Genomic DNA, 15,982 nt, shown 5'->3' with positions numbered 1-15,982 from the left:
GGTAGGCCTGTTCCATGAAAGTATACAAATGGTATGAGGAGGGATGTCTGCGGTAATTGACCAAGCACAGACATTAGTTGACACCTCCAGTTTCCTTCTCTTCTTGGTTGATTGGCGGTCAACGATCAAATTAAATCTACTCAACCTTTGAGCCACTGCTAAAATGCAAGTCCATGCAGCTGTTCACAGTAAAGAAATGTAAAAATCATCAATTGCAGTGTCTGTAGAGCTTTGCACTCTCAGTTTGGACTTGAGATTTTGTCCAGGATCTGAACAACAAGAGCACTGAGCCTCGTAGGGGAATTAGCTCAAGTGGTAGAGCGCTCGCTTAGCATGCGAGAGGTAGTGGGATCGATGCCCACATTCTCCATTATAGGCATTTCAGTCATGCTCGATAGTGAAAAAGAAAATTGGTGCATGTTTTTTGACCCTGACGCTTCCATAATTCTTTTCACACACTACATGCCAAATCTCTGTTAGAATGTGTCACCTTAAACATGTGATTCGTACTATATGAGTACTCAACAATAAGGGCTCGCACATGTCAAGAGTCCACACCGTCCGACAAGACTTTCTGATCTCCACCATACAAGTTGGCATTTGAGAGACCCAAAATAACACTAATCCGCCTCATATCTGATCCAAAAGACTATCATCAATGGCCCGTATGGGGATCGAACCCATGACCTTGGCGTTATTAGCACCACGCTCTAACCAGCTGAGCTAACCGGCCTACATGATGGACGCTTTCTGCAAGTTGTGTGGCTGAGGTAGTCCTTTTCCATGAAAGTATACAAATGGTATGAGGAGGGATGTCTGCGGTAATCGACCAAGCACAGACATTAGTTGACACCTCCAGTTTCCTTCTCTTCTTGGTTGATTGGCGGTCAACGATCAAATTAAATCTACTCAACCTTGGAGCCACTGCTAAAATGCAAGTCCATGCAGCTGTTCACAGTAAAGAAATGTAAAAATCATCAATTGCAGTGTCTGTAGAGCTTTGCACTCTCAGTTTGGACTTGAGCTTTTGTCCAGGATCTGAACAACAAGAGCACTGAGCCTCATAGGGGAATTAGCTCAAGTGGTAGAGCGCTCGCTTAGCATGCGAGAGGTAGTGGGATCGATGCCCACATTCTCCATTATAGGCATTTCAGTCATGCTCGATAGTAAAAAGAAAATTGGTGCATGTTTTTTGACCCTGACGCTTCCATAATTCTTTTCACACACTACATGCCAAATCTCTGTTAGAATGTGTCACCTTAAACATGTGATTCGTACTATATGAGTACTCAACAATAAGGGCTCGCACATGTCAAGAGTCCACACCGTCCGACAAGACTTTCTGATCTCCACCATACAAGTTGGCATTTGAGAGACCCAAAATAACACTAATCCGCCTCATATCTGATCCAAAAGACTATCATCAATGGCCCGTATGGGGATCGAACCCATGACCTTGGCGTTATTAGCACCACGCTCTAACCAGCTGAGCTAACCGGCCTACATGATGGAGTCTTTCTGCAAGTTGTGTGGCTGAGGTAGGCCTGTTCCATGAAAGTATACAAATGGTATGAGGAGGGATGTCTGCGGTAATCGACCAAGCACAGACATTAGTTGACACCTCCAGTTTCCTTCTCTTCTTGGTTGATTGGCGGTCAACGATCAAATTAAATCTACTCAACCTTTGAGCCACTGCTAAAATGCAAGTCCATGCAGCTGTTCACAGTAAAGAAATGTAAAAATCATCAATTGCAGTGTCTGTAGAGCTTTGCACTCTCAGTTTGGACTTGAGCTTTTGTCCAGGATCTGAACAACAAGAGCACTGAGCCTAGTAGGGGAATTAGCTCAAGTGGTAGAGCGCTCGCTTAGCATGCGAGAGGTAGTGGGATCGATGCCCACATTCTCCATTATAGGCATTTCAGTCATGCTCGATAGTGAAAAAGAAAATTGGTGCATGTTTTTTGACCCTGACGCTTCCATAATTCTTTTCACACACTACATGCCAAATCTCTGTTAGAATGTGTCACCTTAAACATGTGATTCGTACTATATGAGTACTCAACAATAAGGGCTCGCACATGTCAAGAGTCCACACCGTCCGACAAGACTTTCTGATCTCCACCATACAAGTTGGCATTTGAGAGACCCAAAATAACACTAATCCGCCTCATATCTGATCCAAAAGACTATCATCAATGGCCCGTATGGGGATCGAACCCATGACCTTGGCGTTATTAGCACCACGCTCTAACCAGCTGAGCTAACCGGCCTACATGATGGAGTCTTTCTGCAAGTTGTGTGGCTGAGGTAGGCCTGTTCCATGAAAGTATACAAATGGTATGAGGAGGGATGTCTGCGGTAATCGACCAAGCACAGACATTAGTTGACACCTCCAGTTTCCTTCTCTTCTTGGTTGATTGGCGGTCAACGATCAAATTAAATCTACTCAACCTTGGAGCCACTGCTAAAATGCAAGTCCATGCAGCTGTTCACAGTAAAGAAATGTAAAAATCATCAATTGCAGTGTCTGTAGAGCTTTGCACTCTCAGTTTGGACTTGAGCTTTTGTCCAGGATCTGAACAACAAGAGCACTGAGCCTCATAGGGGAATTAGCTCAAGTGGTAGAGCGCTCGCTTAGCATGCGAGAGGTAGTGGGATCGATGCCCACATTCTCCATTATAGGCATTTCAGTCATGCTCGATAGTAAAAAGAAAATTGGTGCATGTTTTTTGACCCTGACGCTTCCATAATTCTTTTCACACACTACATGCCAAATCTCTGTTAGAATGTGTCACCTTAAACATGTGATTCGTACTATATGAGTACTCAACAATAAGGGCTCGCACATGTCAAGAGTCCACACCGTCCGACAAGACTTTCTGATCTCCACCATACAAGTTGGCATTTGAGAGACCCAAAATAACACTAATCCGCCTCATATCTGATCCAAAAGACTATCATCAATGGCCCGTATGGGGATCGAACCCATGACCTTGGCGTTATTAGCACCACGCTCTAACCAGCTGAGCTAACCGGCCTACATGATGGAGTCTTTCTGCAAGTTGTGTGGCTGAGGTAGGCCTGTTCCATGAAAGTATACAAATGGTATGAGGAGGGATGTCTGCGGTAATCGACCAAGCACAGACATTAGTTGACACCTCCAGTTTCCTTCTCTTCTTGGTTGATTGGCGGTCAACGATCAAATTAAATCTACTCAACCTTTGAGCCACTGCTAAAATGCAAGTCCATGCAGCTGTTCACAGTAAAGAAATGTAAAAATCATCAATTGCAGTGTCTGTAGAGCTTTGCACTCTCAGTTTGGACTTGAGCTTTTGTCCAGGATCTGAACAACAAGAGCACTGAGCCTAGTAGGGGAATTAGCTCAAGTGGTAGAGCGCTCGCTTAGCATGCGAGAGGTAGTGGGATCGATGCCCACATTCTCCATTATAGGCATTTCAGTCATGCTCGATAGTGAAAAAGAAAATTGGTGCATGTTTTTTGACCCTGACGCTTCCATAATTCTTTTCACACACTACATGCCAAATCTCTGTTAGAATGTGTCACCTTAAACATGTGATTCGTACTATATGAGTACTCAACAATAAGGGCTCGCACATGTCAAGAGTCCACACCGTCCGACAAGACTTTCTGATCTCCACCATACAAGTTGGCATTTGAGAGACCCAAAATAACACTAATCCGCCTCATATCTGATCCAAAAGACAATCATCAATGGCCCGTATGGGGATCGAACCCATGACCTTGGCGTTATTAGGACCACGCTCTAACCAGCTGAGCTAACCGGCCTACATGATGGAGTCTTTCTGCAAGTTGTGTGGCTGAGGTAGGCCTGTTCCATGAAAGTATACAAATGGTATGAGGAGGGATGTCTGCGGTAATCGACCAAGCACAGACATTAGTTGACACCTCCAGTTTCCTTCTCTTCTTGGTTGATTGGCGGTCAACGATCAAATTAAATCTACTCAACCTTTGAGCCACTGCTAAAATGCAAGTCCATGCAGCTGTTCACAGTAAAGAAATGTAAAAATCATCAATTGCAGTGTCTGTAGAGCTTTGCACTCTCAGTTTGGACTTGAGCTTTTGTCCAGGATCTGAACAACAAGAGCACTGAGCCTAGTAGGGGAATTAGCTCAAGTGGTAGAGCGCTCGCTTAGCATGCGAGAGGTAGTGGGATCGATGCCCACATTCTCCATTATAGGCATTTCAGTCATGCTCGATAGTGAAAAAGAAAATTGGTGCATGTTTTTTGACCCTGACGCTTCCATAATTCTTTTCACACACTACATGCCAAATCTCTGTTAGAATGTGTCACCTTAAACATGTGATTCGTACTATATGAGTACTCAACAATAAGGGCTCGCACATGTCAAGAGTCCACACCGTCCGACAAGACTTTCTGATCTCCACCATACAAGTTGGCATTTGAGAGACCCAAAATAACACTAATCCGCCTCATATCTGATCCAAAAGACTATCATCAATGGCCCGTATGGGGATCGAACCCATGACCTTGGCGTTATTAGCACCACGCTCTAACCAGCTGAGCTAACCGGCCTACATGATGGAGTCTTTCTGCAAGTTGTGTGGCTGAGGTAGGCCTGTTCCATGAAAGTATACAAATGGTATGAGGAGGGATGTCTGCGGTAATCGACCAAGCACAGACATTAGTTGACACCTCCAGTTTCCTTCTCTTCTTGGTTGATTGGCGGTCAACGATCAAATTAAATCTACTCAACCTTGGAGCCACTGCTAAAATGCAAGTCCATGCAGCTGTTCACAGTAAAGAAATGTAAAAATCATCAATTGCAGTGTCTGTAGAGCTTTGCACTCTCAGTTTGGACTTGAGCTTTTGTCCAGGATCTGAACAACAAGAGCACTGAGCCTCATAGGGGAATTAGCTCAAGTGGTAGAGCGCTCGCTTAGCATGCGAGAGGTAGTGGGATCGATGCCCACATTCTCCATTATAGGCATTTCAGTCATGCTCGATAGTAAAAAGAAAATTGGTGCATGTTTTTTGACCCTGACGCTTCCATAATTCTTTTCACACACTACATGCCAAATCTCTGTTAGAATGTGTCACCTTAAACATGTGATTCGTACTATATGAGTACTCAACAATAAGGGCTCACACATGTCAAGAGTCCACACCGTCCGACAAGACTTTCTGATCTCAACCATACAAGTTGGCATTTGAGAGACCCAAAATAACACTAATCCGCCTCATATCTGATCCAAAAGACTATCATCAATGGCCCGTATGGGGATCAAACCCATGACCTTGGCGTTATTAGCACCACGCTCTAACCAGCTGAGCTAACCAGCCTACATGAGGGAGGCTTTCTGCAAGTTGTGTGGCTGAGGTAGGCCTGTTCCATGAAAGTATACAAATGGTATGAGGAGGGATGTCTGCGGTAATCGACCAAGCACAGACATTAGTTGACACCTCCAGTTTCCTTCTCTTCTTGGTTGATTGGCGGTCAATGATCAAATTAAATCTACTCAACCTTTGAGCCACTGCTAAAATGCAAGTCCATGCAGCTGTTCACAGTAAAGAAATGTAAAAATCATCAATTGCAGTGTCTGTAGAGCTTTGCACTCTCAGTTTGGACTTGAGCTTTTGTCCAGGATCTGAACAACAAGAGCACTGAGCCTAGTAGGGGAATTAGCTCAAGTGGTAGAGCGCTCGCTTAGCATGCGAGAGGTAGTGGGATCGATGCCCACATTCTCCATTATAGGCATTTCAGTCATGCTCGATAGTGAAAAAGAAAATTGGTGCATGTTTTTTGACCCTGACGCTTCCATAATTCTTTTCACACACTACATGCCAAATCTCTGTTAGAATGTGTCACCTTAAACATGTGATTCGTACTATATGAGTACTCAACAATAAGGGCTCGCACATGTCAAGAGTCCACACCGTCCGACAAGACTTTCTGATCTCCACCATACAAGTTGGCATTTGAGAGACCCAAAATAACACTAATCCGCCTCATATCTGATCCAAAAGACTATCATCAATGGCCCGTATGGGGATCGAACCCATGACCTTGGCATTATTACCACCACATTCTAACCAGCTGAGCTAACCGGCCTACATGATGGATGCTTTCTGCAAGTTGTGTGGCTGAGGTAGGCCTTTTCCATGAAAGTATACAAATGGTATGAGGAGGGATGTCTGCGTTAATCGACCAAGCACAGACATTAGTTGACACCTCCAGTTCCCTTCTCTTCTTGGTTGATTGGCGGTCAACGATCAAATTAAATCTACTCAACCTTTGAGCCACTGCTAAAATGCAAGTCCATGCAGCTGTTCACAGTAAAGAAATGTAAAAATCATCAATTGCAGTGTCTGTAGAGCTTTGCACTCTCAGTTTGGACTTGAGCTTTTGTCCAGGATCTGAACAACAAGAGCACTGAGCCTACTAGGCGAATTAGCTCAAGTGGTAGAGCGCTCGCTTAGCATGCGAGAGGTAGTCGGATTGATGCCCACATTCTCCATTATAGGCATTTCAGTCATGCTCGATAGTGAAAAAGAAAATTGGTGCATGTTTTTTGACCCTGACGCTTCCATAATTCTTTTCACACACTACATGCCAAATCTCTGTTAGAATGTGTCACCTTAAACATGTGATTCGTACTATATGAGTACTCAACAATAAGGGCTCGCACATGTCAAGAGTCCACACCGTCCGACAAGACTTTCTGATCTCCACCATACAAGTTGGCATTTGAGAGACCCAAAATAACACTAATCCGCCTCATATCTGATCCAAAAGACTATCATCAATGGCCCGTATGGGGATCGAACCCATGACCTTGGCGTTATTAGCACCACGCTCTAACCAGCTGAGCTAACCGGCCTACATGAGGGAGGCTTTCTGCAAGTTGTGTGGCTGAGGTAGGCCTGTTCCATGAAAGTATACAAATGGTATGAGGAGGGATGTCTGCGGTAATCGACCAAGCACAGACATTAGTTGACACCTCCAGTTTCCTTCTCTTCTTGGTTGATTGGCGGTCAACGATCAAATTAAATCTACTCAACCTTTGAGCCACTGCTAAAATGCAAGTCCATGCAGCTGTTCACAGTAAAGAAATGTAAAAATCATCAATTGCAGTGTCTGTAGAGCTTTGCACTCTCAGTTTGGACTTGAGCTTTTGTCCAGGATCTGAACAACAAGAGCACTGAGCCTACTAGGCGAATTAGCTCAAGTGGTAGAGCGCTCGCTTAGCATGCGAGAGGTAGTCGGATCGATGCCCACATTCTCCATTATAGGCATTTCAGTCATGCTCGATAGTGAAAAAGAAAATTGGTGCATGTTTTTTGACCCTGACGCTTCCATAATTCTTTTCACACACTACATGCCAAATCTCTGTTAGAATGTGTCACCTTAAACATGTGATTCGTACTATATGAGTACTCAACAATAAGGGCTCGCACATGTCAAGAGTCCACACCGTCCGACAAGACTTTCTGATCTCCACCATACAAGTTGGCATTTGAGAGACCCAAAATAACACTAATCCGCCTCATATCTGATCCAAAAGACTATCATCAATGGCCCGTATGGGGATCGAACCCATGACCTTGGCGTTATTAGCACCACGCTCTAACCAGCTGAGCTAACCGGCCTACATGAGGGAGGCTTTCTGCAAGTTGTGTGGCTGAGGTAGGCCTGTTCCATGAAAGTATACAAATGGTATGAGGAGGGATGTCTGCGGTAATCGACCAAGCACAGACATTAGTTGACACCTCCAGTTTCCTTCTCTTCTTGGTTGATTGGTGGTCAACGATCAAATTAAATCTACTCAACCTTTGAGCCACTGCTAAAATGCAAGTCCATGCAGCTGTTCACAGTAAAGAAATGTAAAAATCATCAATTGCAGTGTCTGTAGAGCTTTGCACTCTCAGTTTGGACTTGAGCTTTTGTCCAGGATCTGAACAACAAGAGCACTGAGCCTACTAGGCGAATTAGCTCAAGTGGTAGAGCGCTCGCTTAGCATGCGAGAGGTAGTCGGATCGATGCCCACATTCTCCATTATAGGCATTTCAGTCATGCTCGATAGTGAAAAAGAAAATTGGTGCATGTTTTTTGACCCTGACGCTTCCATAATTCTTTTCACACACTACATGCCAAATCTCTGTTAGAATGTGTCACCTTAAACATGTGATTCGTACTATATGAGTACTCAACAATAAGGGCTCGCACATGTCAAGAGTCCACACCGTCCGACAAGACTTTCTGATCTCCACCATACAAGTTGGCATTTGAGAGACCCAAAATAACACTAATCCGCCTCATATCTGATCCAAAAGACTATCATCAATGGCCCGTATGGGGATCGAACCCATGACCTTGGCGTTATTAGCACCACGCTGTAACCAGCTGAGCTAACCGGCCTACATGATGGAGTCTTTCTGCAAGTTGTGTGGCTGAGGTAGGCCTGTTCCATGAAAGTATACAAATGGTATGAGGAGGGATGTCTGCGGTAATCGACCAAGCACAGACATTAGTTGACACCTCGAGTTTCCTTCTCTTCTTGGTTGATTGGCGGTCAACGATCAAATTAAATCTACTCAACCTTTGAGCCACTGCTAAAATGCAAGTCCATGCAGCTGTTCACAGTAAAGAAATGTAAAAATCATCAATTGCAGTGTCTGTAGAGCTTTGCACTCTCAGTTTGGACTTGAGCTTTTGTCCAGGATCTGAACAACAAGAGCACTGAGCCTAGTAGGGGAATTAGCTCAAGTGGTAGAGCGCTCGCTTAGCATGCGAGAGGTAGTGGGATCGATGCCCACATTCTCCATTATAGGCATTTCAGTCATGCTCGATAGTGAAAAAGAAAATTGGTGCATGTTTTTTGACCCTGACGCTTCCATAATTCTTTTCACACACTACATGCCAAATCTCTGTTAGAATGTGTCACCTTAAACATGTGATTCGTACTATATGAGTACTCAACAATAAGGGCTCGCACATGTCAAGAGTCCACACCGTCCGACAAGACTTTCTGATCTCCACCATACAAGTTGGAATTTGAGAGACCCAAAATAACACTAATCCGCCTCATATCTGATCCAAAAGACTATCATCAATGGCCCGTATGGGGATCGAACCCATGACCTTGGCATTATTAGCACCACGCTCTAACCAGCTGAGCTAACCGGCCTACATAATGGAGGCTTTCTGCAAGTTGTGTGGCTGAGGTAGGCCTGTTCCATGAAAGTATACAAATGGTATGAGGAGGGATGTCTGCGGTAATCGACCAAGCACAGACATTAGTTGACACCTCCAGTTTCCTTCTCTTCTTGGTTGATTGGCGGTCAACGATCAAATTAAATCTACTCAACCTTTGAGCCACTGCTAAAATGCAAGTCCATGCAGCTGTTCACAGTAAAGAAATGTAAAAATCATCAATTGCAGTGTCTGTAGAGCTTTGCACTCTCAGTTTGGACTTGAGCTTTTGTCCAGGATCTGAACAACAAGAGCACTGAGCCTACTAGGCGAATTAGCTCAAGTGGTAGAGCGCTCGCTTAGCATGCGAGAGGTAGTCGGATCGATGCCCACATTCTCCATTATAGGCATTTCAGTCATGCTCGATAGTGAAAAAGAAAATTGGTGCATGTTTTTTGACCCTGACGCTTCCATAATTCTTTTCACACACTACATGCCAAATCTCTGTTAGAATGTGTCACCTTAAACATGTGATTCGTACTATATGAGTACTCAACAATAAGGGCTCGCACATGTCAAGAGTCCACACCGTCCGACAAGACTTTCTGATCTCCACCATACAAGTTGGCATTTGAGAGACCCAAAATAACACTAATCCGCCTCATATCTGATCCAAAAGACAATCATCAATGGCCCGTATGGGGATCGAACCCATGACCTTGGCGTTATTAGCACCACACTGTTACCAGCTGAGCTAACCGGCCTACATGATGGAGTCTTTCTGCAAGTTGTGTGGCTGAGGTAGGCCTGTTCCATGAAAGTATACAAATGGTATGAGGAGGGATGTCTGCGGTAATCGACCAAGCACAGACATTAGTTGACACCTCCAGTTTCCTTCTCTTCTTGGTTGATTGGCGGTCAATGATCAAATTAAATCTACTCAACCTTTGAGCCACTGCTAAAATGCAAGTCCATGCAGCTGTTCACAGTAAAGAAATGTAAAAATCATCAATTGCAGTGTCTGTAGAGCTTTGCACTCTCAGTTTGGACTTGAGCTTTTGTCCAGGATCTGAACAACAAGAGCACTGAGCCTACTAGGCGAATTAGCTCAAGTGGTAGAGCGCTCGCTTAGCATGCGAGAGGTAGTCGGATTGATGCCCACATTCTCCATTATAGGCATTTCAGTCATGCTCGATAGTGAAAAAGAAAATTGGTGCATGTTTTTTGACCCTGACGCTTCCATAATTCTTTTCACACACTACATGCCAAATCTCTGTTAGAATGTGTCACCTTAAACATGTGATTCGTACTATATGAGTACTCAACAATAAGGGCTCGCACATGTCAAGAGTCCACACCGTCCGACAAGACTTTCTGATCTCCACCATACAAGTTGGCATTTGAGAGACCCAAAATAACACTAATCCGCCTCATATCTGATCCAAAAGACTATCATCAATGGCCCGTATGGGGATCGAACCCATGACCTTGGCGTTATTAGCACCACGCTCTAACCAGCTGAGCTAACCGGCCTACATGAGGGAGGCTTTCTGCAAGTTGTGTGGCTGAGGTAGGCCTGTTCCATGAAAGTATACAAATGGTATGAGGAGGGATGTCTGCGGTAATCGACCAAGCACAGACATTAGTTGACACCTCCAGTTTCCTTCTCTTCTTGGTTGATTGGCGGTCAACGATCAAATTAAATCTACTCAACCTTTGAGCCACTGCTAAAATGCAAGTCCATGCAGCTGTTCACAGTAAAGAAATGTAAAAATCATCAATTGCAGTGTCTGTAGAGCTTTGCACTCTCAGTTTGGACTTGAGCTTTTGTCCAGGATCTGAACAACAAGAGCACTGAGCCTACTAGGCGAATTAGCTCAAGTGGTAGAGCGCTCGCTTAGCATGCGAGAGGTAGTCGGATCGATGCCCACATTCTCCATTATAGGCATTTCAGTCATGCTCGATAGTGAAAAAGAAAATTGGTGCATGTTTTTTGACCCTGACGCTTCCATAATTCTTTTCACACACTACATGCCAAATCTCTGTTAGAATGTGTCACCTTAAACATGTGATTCGTACTATATGAGTACTCAACAATAAGGGCTCGCACATGTCAAGAGTCCACACCGTCCGACAAGACTTTCTGATCTCCACCATACAAGTTGGCATTTGAGAGACCCAAAATAACACTAATCCGCCTCATATCTGATCCAAAAGACTATCATCAATGGCCCGTATGGGGATCGAACCCATGACCTTGGCGTTATTAGCACCACGCTCTAACCAGCTGAGCTAACCGGCCTACATGAGGGAGGCTTTCTGCAAGTTGTGTGGCTGAGGTAGGCCTGTTCCATGAAAGTATACAAATGGTATGAGGAGGGATGTCTGCGGTAATCGACCAAGCACAGACATTAGTTGACACCTCCAGTTTCCTTCTCTTCTTGGTTGATTGGTGGTCAACGATCAAATTAAATCTACTCAACCTTTGAGCCACTGCTAAAATGCAAGTCCATGCAGCTGTTCACAGTAAAGAAATGTAAAAATCATCAATTGCAGTGTCTGTAGAGCTTTGCACTCTCAGTTTGGACTTGAGCTTTTGTCCAGGATCTGAACAACAAGAGCACTGAGCCTACTAGGCGAATTAGCTCAAGTGGTAGAGCGCTCGCTTAGCATGCGAGAGGTAGTCGGATCGATGCCCACATTCTCCATTATAGGCATTTCAGTCATGCTCGATAGTGAAAAAGAAAATTGGTGCATGTTTTTTGACCCTGACGCTTCCATAATTCTTTTCACACACTACATGCCAAATCTCTGTTAGAATGTGTCACCTTAAACATGTGATTCGTACTATATGAGTACTCAACAATAAGGGCTCGCACATGTCAAGAGTCCACACCGTCCGACAAGACTTTCTGATCTCCACCATACAAGTTGGCATTTGAGAGACCCAAAATAACACTAATCCGCCTCATATCTGATCCAAAAGACTATCATCAATGGCCCGTATGGGGATCGAACCCATGACCTTGGCGTTATTAGCACCACGCTGTAACCAGCTGAGCTAACCGGCCTACATGATGGAGTCTTTCTGCAAGTTGTGTGGCTGAGGTAGGCCTGTTCCATGAAAGTATACAAATGGTATGAGGAGGGATGTCTGCGGTAATCGACCAAGCACAGACATTAGTTGACACCTCGAGTTTCCTTCTCTTCTTGGTTGATTGGCGGTCAACGATCAAATTAAATCTACTCAACCTTTGAGCCACTGCTAAAATGCAAGTCCATGCAGCTGTTCACAGTAAAGAAATGTAAAAATCATCAATTGCAGTGTCTGTAGAGCTTTGCACTCTCAGTTTGGACTTGAGCTTTTGTCCAGGATCTGAACAACAAGAGCACTGAGCCTAGTAGGGGAATTAGCTCAAGTGGTAGAGCGCTCGCTTAGCATGCGAGAGGTAGTGGGATCGATGCCCACATTCTCCATTATAGGCATTTCAGTCATGCTCGATAGTGAAAAAGAAAATTGGTGCATGTTTTTTGACCCTGACGCTTCCATAATTCTTTTCACACACTACATGCCAAATCTCTGTTAGAATGTGTCACCTTAAACATGTGATTCGTACTATATGAGTACTCAACAATAAGGGCTCGCACATGTCAAGAGTCCACACCGTCCGACAAGACTTTCTGATCTCCACCATACAAGTTGGAATTTGAGAGACCCAAAATAACACTAATCCGCCTCATATCTGATCCAAAAGACTATCATCAATGGCCCGTATGGGGATCGAACCCATGACCTTGGCGTTATTAGCACCACGCTCTAACCAGCTGAGCTAACCGGCCTACATAATGGAGGCTTTCTGCAAGTTGTGTGGCTGAGGTAGGCCTGTTCCATGAAAGTATACAAATGGTATGAGGAGGGATGTCTGCGGTAATCGACCAAGCACAGACATTAGTTGACACCTCCAGTTTCCTTCTCTTCTTGGTTGATTGGCGGTCAACGATCAAATTAAATCTACTCAACCTTTGAGCCACTGCTAAAATGCAAGTCCATGCAGCTGTTCACAGTAAAGAAATGTAAAAATCATCAATTGCAGTGTCTGTAGAGCTTTGCACTCTCAGTTTGGACTTGAGCTTTTGTCCAGGATCTGAACAACAAGAGCACTGAGCCTACTAGGCGAATTAGCTCAAGTGGTAGAGCGCTCGCTTAGCATGCGAGAGGTAGTCGGATCGATGCCCACATTCTCCATTATAGGCATTTCAGTCATGCTCAATAGTGAAAAAGAAAATTGGTGCATGTTTTTTGACCCTGACGCTTCCATAATTCTTTTCACACACTACATGCCAAATCTCTGTTAGAATGTGTCACCTTAAACATGTGATTCGTACTATATGAGTACTCAACAATAAGGGCTCGCACATGTCAAGAGTCCACACCGTCCGACAAGACTTTCTGATCTCCACCATACAAGTTGGCATTTGAGAGACCCAAAATAACACTAATCCGCCTCATATCTGATCCAAAAGACAATCATCAATGGCCCGTATGGGGATCGAACCCATGACCTTGGCGTTATTAGCACCACACTGTTACCAGCTGAGCTAACCAGCCTACATGATGGAGTCTTTCTGCAAGTTGTGTGGCTGAGGTAGGCCTGTTCCATGAAAGTATACAAATGGTATGAGGAGGGATGTCTGCGGTAATCGACCAAGCACAGACATTAGTTGACACCTCCAGTTTCCTTCTCTTCTTGGTTGATTGGCGGTCAACGATCAAATTAAATCTACTCAACCTTTGAGCCACTGCTAAAATGCAAGTCCATGCAGCTGTTCACAGTAAAGAAATGTAAAAATCATCAATTGCAGTGTCTGTAGAGCTTTGCACTCTCAGTTTGGACTTGAGCTTTTGTCCAGGATCTGAACAACAAGAGCACTGAGCCTAGTAGGGGAATTAGCTCAAGTGGTAGAGCGCTCGCTTAGCATGCGAGAGGTAGTGGGATCGATGCCCACATTCTCCATTATAGGCATTTCAGTCATGCTCGATAGTGAAAAAGAAAATTGGTGCATGTTTTTTGACCCTGACGCTTCCATAATTCTTTTCACACACTACATGCCAAATCTCTGTTAGAATGTGTCACCTTAAACATGTGATTCGTACTATATGAGTACTCAACAATAAGGGCTTGCACATGTCAAGAGTCCACACCGTCCGACAAGACTTTCTGATCTCCACCATACAAGTTGGCATTTGAGAGACCCAAAATAACACTAATACGCCTCATATCTGATCCAAAAGACTATCATCAATGGCCCGTATGGGGATCGAACCCATGACCTTGGCGTTATTAGCACAACGCTCTAACCAGCTGAGCTAACCGGCCTACATGATGGATGCTTTCTGCAAGTTGTGTGGCTGAGGTAGGCCTTTTCCATGAAAGTATACAAATGGTATGAGGAGGGATGTCTGCGGTAATCGACCAAGCACAGACATTAGTTGACACCTCCAGTTCCCTTCTCTTCTTGGTTGATTGGTGGTCAACGATCAAATTAAATCTACTCAACCTTTGAGCCACTGCTAAAATGCAAGTCCATGCAGCTGTTCACAGTAAAGAAATGTAAAAATCATCAATTGCAGTGTCTGTAGAGCTTTGCACTCTCAGTTTGGACTTGAGCTTTTGTCCAGGATCTGAACAACAAGAGAACCGAGCCTACTAGGGGAATTAGCTCAAGTGGTAGAGCGCTCGCTTAGCATGCGAGAGGTAGTGGGATCGATGCCCACATTCTCCATTATAGGCATTTCAGTCATGCTCGATAGTGAAAAAGAAAATTGGTGCATGTTTTTTGACCCTGACGCTTCCATAATTCTTTTCACACACTACATGCCAAATCTCTGTTAGAATGTGTCACCTTAAACATGTGATTCGTACTATATGAGTACTCAACAATAAGGGCTCGCACATGTCAAGAGTCCACACCGTCCGACAAGACTTTCTGATCTCCACCATACAAGTTGGCATTTGAGAGACCCAAAATAACACTAATCCGCCTCATATCTGATCCAAAAGACAATCATCAATGGCCCGTATGGGGATCGAACCCATGACCTTGGCGTTATTAGCACCACGCTGTAACCAGCTGAGCTAACCGGCCTACATGATGGAGTCTTTCTGCAAGTTGTGTGGCTGAGGTAGGCCTGTTCCATGAAAGTATACAAATGGTATGAGGAGGGATGTCTGCGGTAATCGACCAAGCACAGACATTAGTTGACACCTCCAGTTTCCTTCTCTTCTTGGTTGATTGGCGGTCAACGATCAAATTAAATCTACTCAACCTTTGAGCCACTGCTAAAATGCAAGTCCATGCAGCTGTTCACAGTAAAGAAATGTAAAAATCATCAATTGCAGTGTCTGTAGAGCTTTGCACTCTCAGTTTGGACTTGAGCTTTTGTCCAGGATCTGAACAACAAGAGCACTGAGCCTAGTAGGGGAATTAGCTCAAGTGGTAGAGCGCTCGCTTAGCATGCGAGAGGTAGTGGGATCGATGCCCACATTCTCCATTATAGGCATTTCAGTCATGCTCGATAGTGAAAAAGAAAATTGGTGCATGTTTTTTGACCCTGACGCTTCCATAATTCTTTTCACACACTACATGCCAAATCTCTGTTAGAATGTGTCACCTTAAACATGTGATTCGTACTATATGAGTACTCAACAATAAGGGCTCGCACATGTCAAGAGTCCACACCGTCCGACAAGACTTTCTGATCTCCACCATACAAGTTGGAATTTGAG

At 44.3% G+C, this 15,982-nt stretch overlaps 29 non-coding genes across 29 annotated transcripts; 13 read left to right on the top strand and 16 right to left on the bottom strand.

Annotated features, from left to right (window-relative positions):
* Positions 1-297: 297 nt before the first annotated feature.
* trnaa-agc (transfer RNA alanine (anticodon AGC)) lies at positions 298-370 on the top strand. The gene has a single exon. It is a non-coding gene; the product is annotated as a tRNA-Ala (tRNA).
* A 289-nt stretch (positions 371-659) lies between these two features.
* trnai-aau (transfer RNA isoleucine (anticodon AAU)) lies at positions 660-733 on the bottom strand. Its single transcript has one exon. It is a non-coding gene; the product is annotated as a tRNA-Ile (tRNA).
* A 333-nt stretch (positions 734-1,066) lies between these two features.
* On the top strand, positions 1,067-1,139 carry trnaa-agc (transfer RNA alanine (anticodon AGC)). The gene has a single exon. It is a non-coding gene; the product is annotated as a tRNA-Ala (tRNA).
* Positions 1,140-1,427: 288 nt separating this feature from the next.
* trnai-aau (transfer RNA isoleucine (anticodon AAU)) lies at positions 1,428-1,501 on the bottom strand. Its single transcript has one exon. It is a non-coding gene; the product is annotated as a tRNA-Ile (tRNA).
* A 333-nt stretch (positions 1,502-1,834) lies between these two features.
* Positions 1,835-1,907, top strand: trnaa-agc (transfer RNA alanine (anticodon AGC)). Its single transcript has one exon. It is a non-coding gene; the product is annotated as a tRNA-Ala (tRNA).
* A 289-nt stretch (positions 1,908-2,196) lies between these two features.
* Positions 2,197-2,270, bottom strand: trnai-aau (transfer RNA isoleucine (anticodon AAU)). Its single transcript has one exon. It is a non-coding gene; the product is annotated as a tRNA-Ile (tRNA).
* Positions 2,271-2,603: 333 nt separating this feature from the next.
* trnaa-agc (transfer RNA alanine (anticodon AGC)) lies at positions 2,604-2,676 on the top strand. The gene has a single exon. It is a non-coding gene; the product is annotated as a tRNA-Ala (tRNA).
* A 288-nt stretch (positions 2,677-2,964) lies between these two features.
* trnai-aau (transfer RNA isoleucine (anticodon AAU)) lies at positions 2,965-3,038 on the bottom strand. The gene has a single exon. It is a non-coding gene; the product is annotated as a tRNA-Ile (tRNA).
* Positions 3,039-3,371: 333 nt separating this feature from the next.
* Positions 3,372-3,444, top strand: trnaa-agc (transfer RNA alanine (anticodon AGC)). The gene has a single exon. It is a non-coding gene; the product is annotated as a tRNA-Ala (tRNA).
* Positions 3,445-4,140: 696 nt separating this feature from the next.
* trnaa-agc (transfer RNA alanine (anticodon AGC)) lies at positions 4,141-4,213 on the top strand. Its single transcript has one exon. It is a non-coding gene; the product is annotated as a tRNA-Ala (tRNA).
* A 289-nt stretch (positions 4,214-4,502) lies between these two features.
* Positions 4,503-4,576, bottom strand: trnai-aau (transfer RNA isoleucine (anticodon AAU)). Its single transcript has one exon. It is a non-coding gene; the product is annotated as a tRNA-Ile (tRNA).
* A 333-nt stretch (positions 4,577-4,909) lies between these two features.
* trnaa-agc (transfer RNA alanine (anticodon AGC)) lies at positions 4,910-4,982 on the top strand. Its single transcript has one exon. It is a non-coding gene; the product is annotated as a tRNA-Ala (tRNA).
* A 288-nt stretch (positions 4,983-5,270) lies between these two features.
* Positions 5,271-5,344, bottom strand: trnai-aau (transfer RNA isoleucine (anticodon AAU)). The gene has a single exon. It is a non-coding gene; the product is annotated as a tRNA-Ile (tRNA).
* Positions 5,345-5,677: 333 nt separating this feature from the next.
* trnaa-agc (transfer RNA alanine (anticodon AGC)) lies at positions 5,678-5,750 on the top strand. Its single transcript has one exon. It is a non-coding gene; the product is annotated as a tRNA-Ala (tRNA).
* A 1,058-nt stretch (positions 5,751-6,808) lies between these two features.
* Positions 6,809-6,882, bottom strand: trnai-aau (transfer RNA isoleucine (anticodon AAU)). The gene has a single exon. It is a non-coding gene; the product is annotated as a tRNA-Ile (tRNA).
* A 695-nt stretch (positions 6,883-7,577) lies between these two features.
* On the bottom strand, positions 7,578-7,651 carry trnai-aau (transfer RNA isoleucine (anticodon AAU)). Its single transcript has one exon. It is a non-coding gene; the product is annotated as a tRNA-Ile (tRNA).
* Positions 7,652-8,346: 695 nt separating this feature from the next.
* trnai-aau (transfer RNA isoleucine (anticodon AAU)) lies at positions 8,347-8,420 on the bottom strand. The gene has a single exon. It is a non-coding gene; the product is annotated as a tRNA-Ile (tRNA).
* A 333-nt stretch (positions 8,421-8,753) lies between these two features.
* Positions 8,754-8,826, top strand: trnaa-agc (transfer RNA alanine (anticodon AGC)). The gene has a single exon. It is a non-coding gene; the product is annotated as a tRNA-Ala (tRNA).
* Positions 8,827-9,115: 289 nt separating this feature from the next.
* trnai-aau (transfer RNA isoleucine (anticodon AAU)) lies at positions 9,116-9,189 on the bottom strand. Its single transcript has one exon. It is a non-coding gene; the product is annotated as a tRNA-Ile (tRNA).
* Positions 9,190-10,653: 1,464 nt separating this feature from the next.
* On the bottom strand, positions 10,654-10,727 carry trnai-aau (transfer RNA isoleucine (anticodon AAU)). The gene has a single exon. It is a non-coding gene; the product is annotated as a tRNA-Ile (tRNA).
* A 695-nt stretch (positions 10,728-11,422) lies between these two features.
* Positions 11,423-11,496, bottom strand: trnai-aau (transfer RNA isoleucine (anticodon AAU)). The gene has a single exon. It is a non-coding gene; the product is annotated as a tRNA-Ile (tRNA).
* A 695-nt stretch (positions 11,497-12,191) lies between these two features.
* On the bottom strand, positions 12,192-12,265 carry trnai-aau (transfer RNA isoleucine (anticodon AAU)). Its single transcript has one exon. It is a non-coding gene; the product is annotated as a tRNA-Ile (tRNA).
* Positions 12,266-12,598: 333 nt separating this feature from the next.
* On the top strand, positions 12,599-12,671 carry trnaa-agc (transfer RNA alanine (anticodon AGC)). The gene has a single exon. It is a non-coding gene; the product is annotated as a tRNA-Ala (tRNA).
* Positions 12,672-12,960: 289 nt separating this feature from the next.
* On the bottom strand, positions 12,961-13,034 carry trnai-aau (transfer RNA isoleucine (anticodon AAU)). Its single transcript has one exon. It is a non-coding gene; the product is annotated as a tRNA-Ile (tRNA).
* Positions 13,035-14,136: 1,102 nt separating this feature from the next.
* Positions 14,137-14,209, top strand: trnaa-agc (transfer RNA alanine (anticodon AGC)). Its single transcript has one exon. It is a non-coding gene; the product is annotated as a tRNA-Ala (tRNA).
* A 289-nt stretch (positions 14,210-14,498) lies between these two features.
* On the bottom strand, positions 14,499-14,572 carry trnai-aau (transfer RNA isoleucine (anticodon AAU)). The gene has a single exon. It is a non-coding gene; the product is annotated as a tRNA-Ile (tRNA).
* A 333-nt stretch (positions 14,573-14,905) lies between these two features.
* trnaa-agc (transfer RNA alanine (anticodon AGC)) lies at positions 14,906-14,978 on the top strand. The gene has a single exon. It is a non-coding gene; the product is annotated as a tRNA-Ala (tRNA).
* Positions 14,979-15,267: 289 nt separating this feature from the next.
* Positions 15,268-15,341, bottom strand: trnai-aau (transfer RNA isoleucine (anticodon AAU)). Its single transcript has one exon. It is a non-coding gene; the product is annotated as a tRNA-Ile (tRNA).
* Positions 15,342-15,674: 333 nt separating this feature from the next.
* trnaa-agc (transfer RNA alanine (anticodon AGC)) lies at positions 15,675-15,747 on the top strand. Its single transcript has one exon. It is a non-coding gene; the product is annotated as a tRNA-Ala (tRNA).
* Positions 15,748-15,982: the final 235 nt, after the last annotated feature.

Source organism: Brachyhypopomus gauderio, unplaced genomic scaffold (assembly GCF_052324685.1).
Source record: "Brachyhypopomus gauderio isolate BG-103 unplaced genomic scaffold, BGAUD_0.2 sc77, whole genome shotgun sequence".
NCBI classification, from domain to species: domain Eukaryota; kingdom Metazoa; phylum Chordata; class Actinopteri; order Gymnotiformes; family Hypopomidae; genus Brachyhypopomus; species Brachyhypopomus gauderio.
Note: the sequence above shows the minus strand (reverse complement) of the source record. Positions and strands in the feature narration are given on the sequence as shown.